Source organism: Glycine max, chromosome 9, assembly GCF_000004515.6.
Source record: "Glycine max cultivar Williams 82 chromosome 9, Glycine_max_v4.0, whole genome shotgun sequence".
NCBI lineage: Eukaryota > Viridiplantae > Streptophyta > Magnoliopsida > Fabales > Fabaceae > Glycine > Glycine max.
In genome coordinates, this window is record NC_038245.2 from 46915415 (window position 1) to 46924224 (window position 8810).

The following is an 8810-nucleotide window of genomic DNA, read 5'->3' on the forward strand; positions in this document are numbered from 1 at the left end:
TAAAATGCAAAACATTAACCGTGTATAGTAAGTATAAAATTGATGAAAGGATAAAACTGTATTAATTTAAAAATAAAAGGATCAAAACTAAACTTTTTAAAAATAAAGAAACAAAAAATTATTAAAAAGATGAAGGATGAAAAGAGTATTTTAGCCAACATAAGATTAAAAAGTATCACAATCTTAGTCATTAGTTTTTTTGTGTGTGTGTGTGTTACATTGATAAATGTATGTTAAATAAGTCTCAACTCATTGTGTCATATCAATATGTAACGAACTTATGATAACACACTTAAGGCGTTTATTTTTTTTTAAGATAACAAACACAAATTCAATTGTAAAGAAATAAAAATAAACATTAGTATATTAATAAAAATATACAAGTAAGCTTTAATCTAAAATGATGATATTTTATAAATGATAGACGATAGTTGTGGAGCTATAACATTTCCTTTGAGGAGGCTAAATACAAAAATTAAATTATTTATAATTGTAAAAAATATAATTGACAATATATCACATTAAACCAAAATTATACAAATTAAAAAAATATATATAAGAATATAACTTTGCAGTATAGAAGAAAAGAGATTTAGAAATTTTAATGATCGAAATTCTTTAATATATTTAGATATGATGTTTATAATTTTAAAAGTAAGTTTAAATATGTTGGAGATCTATGAAATATATCCGAATTTCGTAATTAATCTCTGAAATTTTTTTATTTTTTGTTAGATTTTTAAAATTTTAAAAATTTTGTAGAACATTCATGTTGTTTTCGTTTAAAGTGTGATGATGTGTTCGTTAATTGGACACAATACACATGTAAAGCCATATAAGACGTTCAAACACTTGAACTACACCAAATGAGTTTTCTTGCTTGCCGAACCAGATCTTCTCTGCCTCTCCTTCAATCTGCCACCACTGTGAACCATCATCTCTCCACCATAGGCAACCATACCACGTTACCATTTTTGGACATGTATCTATCTTAAGTGATAAGAGAGATAAGGAAGACAAAATGTCAAATATAATAGATGTGATGTGAATGGAAGAAATAAATAAAAATATAAGGAACAGGTAGAATTGTAGCTGTACAAGATGAAAACTTCATTTAGATATGGATAAAATCAGTCACAAATATGTGAATGTCGCTAATTGAAGTTACGACCGAATCAGCTACTTGATATTATCGATAGCTAAAACTCCAGTCGCAATCCTCTTGCGATTGACCTTTTACGCCAGTCCCTAATATATTATTGTAGAAACCAAATAAACAGGTGAATAAATTAAGTTTCTTCGGTGGCTGATTGTCATAAAAAAAAAGCATTTGATCGTAAATTCAATACCGATTTTCTCACTTTTATATTTGGTCCCATAAATTCAATTTTTATGGGACCTAAATGATATCTTACCGACATTTTTGTCAAATCTAGTAAGCATGACCACATTGACAATTATTTCAATGATAAATTCGTCTTTCTGTGCCATATAGACTATTTTAGTAACAATGTCGAACTAAAGTTAACAATCAGATATATATTTATCGTGCTTTTTACATTTCTGAAGACTATATTTTATATTTTTATTTTTTAGAGACGTATTTATCTACGAATTACACATTTCCGCACTAATTATCTATATAATAAAAATGATTTTTCTATCCTGTGCAACTGGGTCATTAATTACACACTTTTAATCAATTTTAAATCATTATCTCTCTCTTAAGTTGTCTTGAAAAATAAACAATTGATCTCTCTCTTATTCATTTCACAAACACACCTTTTATGTTCTCCCTCTTTTCACTAAAAAGTACCCATTATTTTTATTTGCCGCCTCTTTATTTTTTTAAAGAGCGTTAAAACTTAAAAGGGGTTATTATAATAAATTATGGTCTGTTTTTTTTTTAAAATATTGTGACTCCTTTTTATTTTGCTGAAATAAATTTTTAATAATAATAATATTTTACTATATTACGTAGTATATACATTTTATTTTAGCGGATTAACATCAAAATTATTATAGAATTTTTTTGTTATATTTTCTATTTATCATATGTCAATAAATAAAAATATTATATTTTGATTTTTTTTTTTGTCATAATAGCTGTTAAAGATATGACAATCCTATAATGGCCCTAGTTTTAACGTTTTAAAAAAATAAGGGAGGCAACAAATAAAAATAAAATAAGAAGCATAGCTTTTAAGTGGAAAAAAGAGAGAATATAAAGAGATGAATCTGTTAAACAAATAGGAGAGATAAATTGTTTTTTTTCTTCAAGAAAACATACTTAATTAATGACACTTTAAAACATGATAGAAAACTCATTTAAAATCGATTAAAATTGTGTAATTAATAACACTTAAACTGTACAGAGTTGGACGCACATGATAGAAAAATCCTTTATTTGTTATGCTAGGGAGAGGAGATGACTACTTCCTTGGAGTAGCACAAGCATGCTGTATTAAGAGTAGGACGCCTAAACATTCACACTATTAAGATGATAAAGATAATCAATCCTTTAATGATAACGAGGCCTGACCAGAGACATTTATGTTTTTTCTTTTCTTTTCTTTTTCTTTTAATAAGATCTAATTACCTAATTCATTAAAATTAAAAAAGTGATTAATTTAGTTGATAATAATATCTTAAATTTATTACTTTTTTTAAAATGATTCTTATCATAAATACTTATCTTTCTTCTTTTCATAAAAGATATATATTTTTAGTCTAAAAATTATTAATATAAGAAACATTATATATTATGTCTTATGAAAAGGAATAAATATTTTAAATTTAAGTTTTATAAAAATGGAGTATATTTTTCTTATCCACGGATAAATATAAGGATAAGGATAGTTGTATAATATGTAGATTATTTTTTATTTATTTTCATATTATATCTTCAATTTGTTTTTATATCAATCATAAATAAAATAGATCATTTTTAAAAAAATACTCATAAGGTTTCTAAAGGTACAAAAAATTTCCTTTTAGTCCCCAACCTTAAAAAGATCCTCTTAATTTTAGACCATGCACACACCAATTTTAATCTTTAATCCTTACATGTATTATTTTAATCATTTATAATCCCTATAGCGAAGACTAAAAGAAATTAAAAGTGATGTTTTCGAATTAAAAGACTTCATTGTCATATCTTCGATTTCTTTCTATCTCAACTTGTTGCCATCCCAACGCCAAACACTTTTTCCAAGTATAAGTATTGGTGTCATGTGCGAATCTCACTGTTTACTGTCTTAGATGCTTGAGTCGCTAGTGTAGCTAGCTTGATCCCATATTTTATCTGTCGTAAAATTGGAATTTCAGTTATCACAAACATTGTAGTGGAGAAGCTGAAGTGCAACATTGACATAAATGATTGTGAAACCTTAACAATAAATTAATTGTTCTTTTGCTTCGTTGAAAGAATCATCTCAATGGATCTTAGGGCCACTGTTATTTGTTCGTATATGTACATTGGGTTGTCCGGTGGTTATATATGCAGCATATGATACATGTTTGGTGGGTTACAAATCTGAGATGAAATCTCACATTCTTTTTTTTTTTTTAAATTAAGGAAAAGATAAATAAACTTTAATCTTAAGGTTTTGAGTTAAAATGTGATATCAAATTCTCTTATATACTCCTCTTGAATTTTCCAAAATAGGTTTCCTGTGAGAAATATGCATGAGATCATGCGTTATAACTTCAGTGTAACTATTCCATTTAATTCTTCTGCAATTTGCATATCTCTCGTATTATAACGACACATAACTCAATTGATTTATTTGTTTTCAGTTTATAATTTAAAGTTGAATAGGAAAAATATAAAACAAATATTTAATTTACTAATTCATTGAATTAAATATAATTGAAATAATTTCAACAAAGAAAATTTAGGTTGTTTTAACTCTCAATAGAGGCGTTTGCAGCAGCTTACTATATAAGTATATCTATAAAATGATTGAAAAGGTGAAAGATCACGAGAAATGAATGCGATTAACCAGTGTAGTAATTGATAATATAATTGAATGATGAATGGTGCACGCGTCGTCATGTCATATTTGACCATCACTGTCCTGCAAAAGAAGATAGAATGAAGAAGTGAATTAAATGAAAGACTTCTCATAAGTCATTACCGACCGTATGTGCTGGATTTGGACGGCGCCATGTTAGGTTAATACATGATGAAAATTTAGGTTAATGTCCCACACTTATTGGAGCGCATACTAAATATAGGTTAATGTCCTACACTTATTGGAGCATATACTAAAATTGAGGTTAATATCATTGCTTTTATATTAAAATTGAGTGCCTTCACCTAAACCAACATGAGATAATTAATCCTGAAAAGGGTTCAAATATCTTAAATTTGTAGCCTTGATAATATAATCTATAATATAAAGAGATATGTAATTAGATAATAATATAAATTATTTTATATTATTAATATAATTTATTTTTTATCAATTAATATTAATCGTTAATTTTTTTTAATAAAGGAAAAAGTCGAATCCACCACATATTTTTCTCTCCTTTCTCTTTTCATCATCAAACTAACTTATAATTTTAGACTGGTTTCTCATTTATCGTCAAGATGGTATTAGCCAAAGAAAGAAAGAAAAAAACGAGTTTTTTAAACAGTAATTTTCTCCCGTGTATCCTGATCATGTTTGATCATGTTACATTAGCTAGGATATAAATTACCCACGTGTTTATTATATGTATACAGTATTTTTCTTTCATCTAAAAAATATCACTTAAAATCTGCATAAAATTTTAAGATTTAAATATGAGTAAGTTTTTCATACAGTGATCGAACATTTTTGTAGTTAAGTAAACTTAAAAAATAAGAATAAAAGTATCTAAGAGATATATAGAAATATCACTATTATTATATAATGATAAAATCAAGAGATAATATTTTTGAAATTGAAGATAAAGTTATGAAAATAAAATATTTGAATTAAGGCATCATCTCTGTTTTTTAGACTAAATTACTATTCTAGTCCCCCTTAATTTCTTATCTGCTAGTCTCTCTATTTTGAAAATTGTATAACTTTGACCCAGTACTCAATTTTGCATACGATTGTTACTTTTATTTTTTTTACATTTTAGTTAATTAAAATAATTTTTATGATGCCTTAATTGAATATGTCAAGTATAAGGTTCAATTTGATCAAAATAAAACAAATATAACATGCAAAATTCAGGATTATTGAGCCGAAATTATAAATTTTTTAAAATAAAAAATACAAAAATCTCAAAAAAAAATATGAAGACCAAAATTAAATTATAAGAATTAAAGGTGGACCAAAAATAAAGAGATGTATCAAAATTATCACATTCAAAATCAAAATCAAAATCATATATAATTAAAATTGGCAAAATTAAAATAAAAGCATTTGAGAGATATCAAATAATCTATAAAGTAGTCATCAATGGTTGAACTAGTTAGAAATGATTGGATTAATATCTCATAATTCCCATTGTTGATGTGAAGGCCTTGTTAGTGAACAATTTATAAAGACTTTAAAACATATCCTAATCATAATGAGTTTTCAAGATCCAATTCAGTTTACTTAAACTTTTACATTCATAAAATGTAAAATAATGGACAACCTAAGCTTTCCCTCAAGTTTTCCAAACCTCTAATGAGGTTGTTTTTTTTTTTTGCAAGCATATGGACAAGTCAAAAGAGAAATGGTTAAGTTTAATTATTTTTTATTATTATTAAGGAGTAGGAATAAAAAGAGTAAAACGTTTTATTAATTTATTTTACCATGCCTATCTTTCATAGCTAATATTGATTCCTTGTTGAAGTGCTCTTCAATGTGTGAGATTAGGGAGGATGACAATTATATTATGTGCCTTAGGAATGAATCTCAAGCTGAAGGGATGAGGGTACAAGTATTATAGTTTCTATTATATGTGTTCATACTTGCACTTATATATTATTAAATATTTAATATATATATATATATATATATATATATATATATATATATATATATATATATTGATTTAATTATTAAGATACAATTTTAAACCCTAAAGTCCCTTGCTAGTTGCTACCCTCACAAACTAACTCTATCTCTGAAGTCACTACAGTGCTTGCCCATCGTTCTTCTCTCTAATCACCACCAGTTTTCCATACTTTCCTTTAGTCACCGAAAACTTTCACTAGTCTTTGTTCTCGTCCTTGCTCGTCATTACAATATCACCGAAGAATTTTTTTGCTCGGCAAAGAGCAAAATATATTAAAAAGATATATACCAAAGATACCGAAATTACAAGAGAACTGATCTGATCAAGTTCATAATGGAAAAGAAGGTAATAGTGTTGCAATGACATTAGTCTTAAAGTTAACCTAATAGGAAGTGTGGCTTAAAATAAAAATTGAGAGAAACTTTTTTAATTTTAAAGAAAAAAAGTAATACGTGAGATCTTTTACTTAACATATATAATCTTTTAGTTATTTTACTATTTGACCTTAATAACCCTTTGTCTTCACACAATCGTCCTTAATTGTCATTGTTGTTGGTTATCTTGTTGTAACTAGGTTTCTAGTGTTGTATGGTGATATTTTGATGAATTAAGAATGATTTTTTTATTTAGTTATAGTAAAAAAAATAATTAATATATCTTTATTTATTTATTGAATTTCTACTTAAGTAAAAGTGAAGATAACGAATACTTTTTTCAAACACGAGAATAAATATAAGTACTATAATTTCTTACATAAACTCTACCATTAGCATTCCTTAATACCCCTAAGCAGACCAGTGCTGTAATTTTTAACAAGGAGTTTGAGAAGTCTAAACATGAGGACAAAAACAAATCTGTCATCACCACTCGCTAGTGTCCCCAAATCATACATAAAACAAATAATTAAACAATGCAGATTATCTTTTAAAGTCTAAAAGAAAAGTAGTCAAAGAGTTCAAAACAAATTCAGAAATTTCAACAAGAAAGACACAAAGGATTCAAACCCCGTCGCTTTGTGTTCCATCTTCTAACAAACAATTCTACATACGCACCCTCTGATCACCTGAAAACGTGTATCATATTGACAAATTAAAACTTTGCTTCTTATAAGAAACTGTTAAACTACTCTTAATATGCCGAAGCGTATTTTTCAAACATGTCATTTTCTTTTTCTCTTGTTTACACACACACACATGAAATTTCTTTCGGTAATCTTAACACAAAATTAGCCATATTAGTCTTACGTTTGTAATAATTTACATATGAAATAATGTACTTAACCTAAAAATTAAAACCAAATTAAGTGTTTCAAGACTTATTTATGATTTTCTAAAAACAAAACAAAAACTTAATTCAAATTTTACAATTAAGTTGTATTTAAATTTTAACCTAAATTAATTAGATAATATTTTTTTTTACAGAATGAGATAATAAACTGAAAGCCTGATAAAATAAAATAAAATTTTCATACCACGCAATCTCTTCCAGATATATGTGAATAGAACCATACCATAGACTAGGACCCAAACAACCTTCACCATAAAGTTTAACGTCACTCGTACTCGTAGCATGTCAACATATGCCTTTAGCTTAGGGGTGTCAGGATGTGTAGGCTATTGAATTATAATAATTATATTTATATGGACGAGAGATTATTACATGATTTAAAATTGTTATGTATTCATGATTTTGACTCATTTTCGTACATGTAATTAGATTTTTAATTTATAAAAAGTTAATAATATTTAATTATGTGTTATGTAAAATTAGTTGAAATTATAATAATTCATAATCGCACGTGTAGGGATTTATCATATATAGACACCTAAGAGTTACATATTACAAACACTTGTTTTACTTTTTACTTTTTTTCCCTCTTTTGTTATATATATATATATATATATAATGTTTTCCAATCATTTTTCTATTTATAAAGATATGTGTTTTACCTCATTTTAATTATATTTTCATTTATAACATTATATGACTTATTATATTTATCATTTTTATTTTTTTAATCTTTCTCTGTTTCACTTTAATCTACCCTAAATGGGGTAAAAATATGATATTGTTTGACCTAAGTAGTAATAATAAATATATTCTTATTTTTTAATTATTTATTTTTTCTTTCTTTTCAATATTATTACTTATTGTATTTATCACTTTCGTCTTATTTTTCTTTTTCCTTTTTATCTTTCAACTTTTTATTTGGCGCATGCATGTACCCAAAATAAGTGTACGTTCTTGTTTTCCTAATTGACCTGGCCGCCATCCTTAGACACCTAGCCTGAGATGGACATAACGCCGGCTACCAAGATTCTCAATTACAAGGCTTACAGAAGGCTTCAAATTTTTTTATAGTTTATTTTATTATTTGATATATATATATATATATATATTAATGCTAGAATTTTATTCCGTCATTTTTGTGACTGCAGCCATGTCCATTCGCCAGACATTATATATGAATGAATGTATTATGATATTTATGGCTAGAGCTAACAAATGAAATGCTCCACACCTTTTTATATATTGACGTAGGGTGACGGTTATGCTACTCATGTATTTTTTTAATATATTATATGGATTGGAGGAAGAAAAAAACAACAAGGAACTTTTTTTTGGGACATTTAAGTAGTTTAGATCATTGGGGTTAAAATCATAAGTCACGTCGTAGGATTGTACGATTTTACGTGTTAATATCACTCTGCATACTATGCTAGCTAGATTAATTAGAGTTGGGATTAGGGGCAACTAGGGTTGGAGTGGCATAATATTTCTCTTTATCTAATTAACTTTCGTATATATCTTGTTTAATAGCA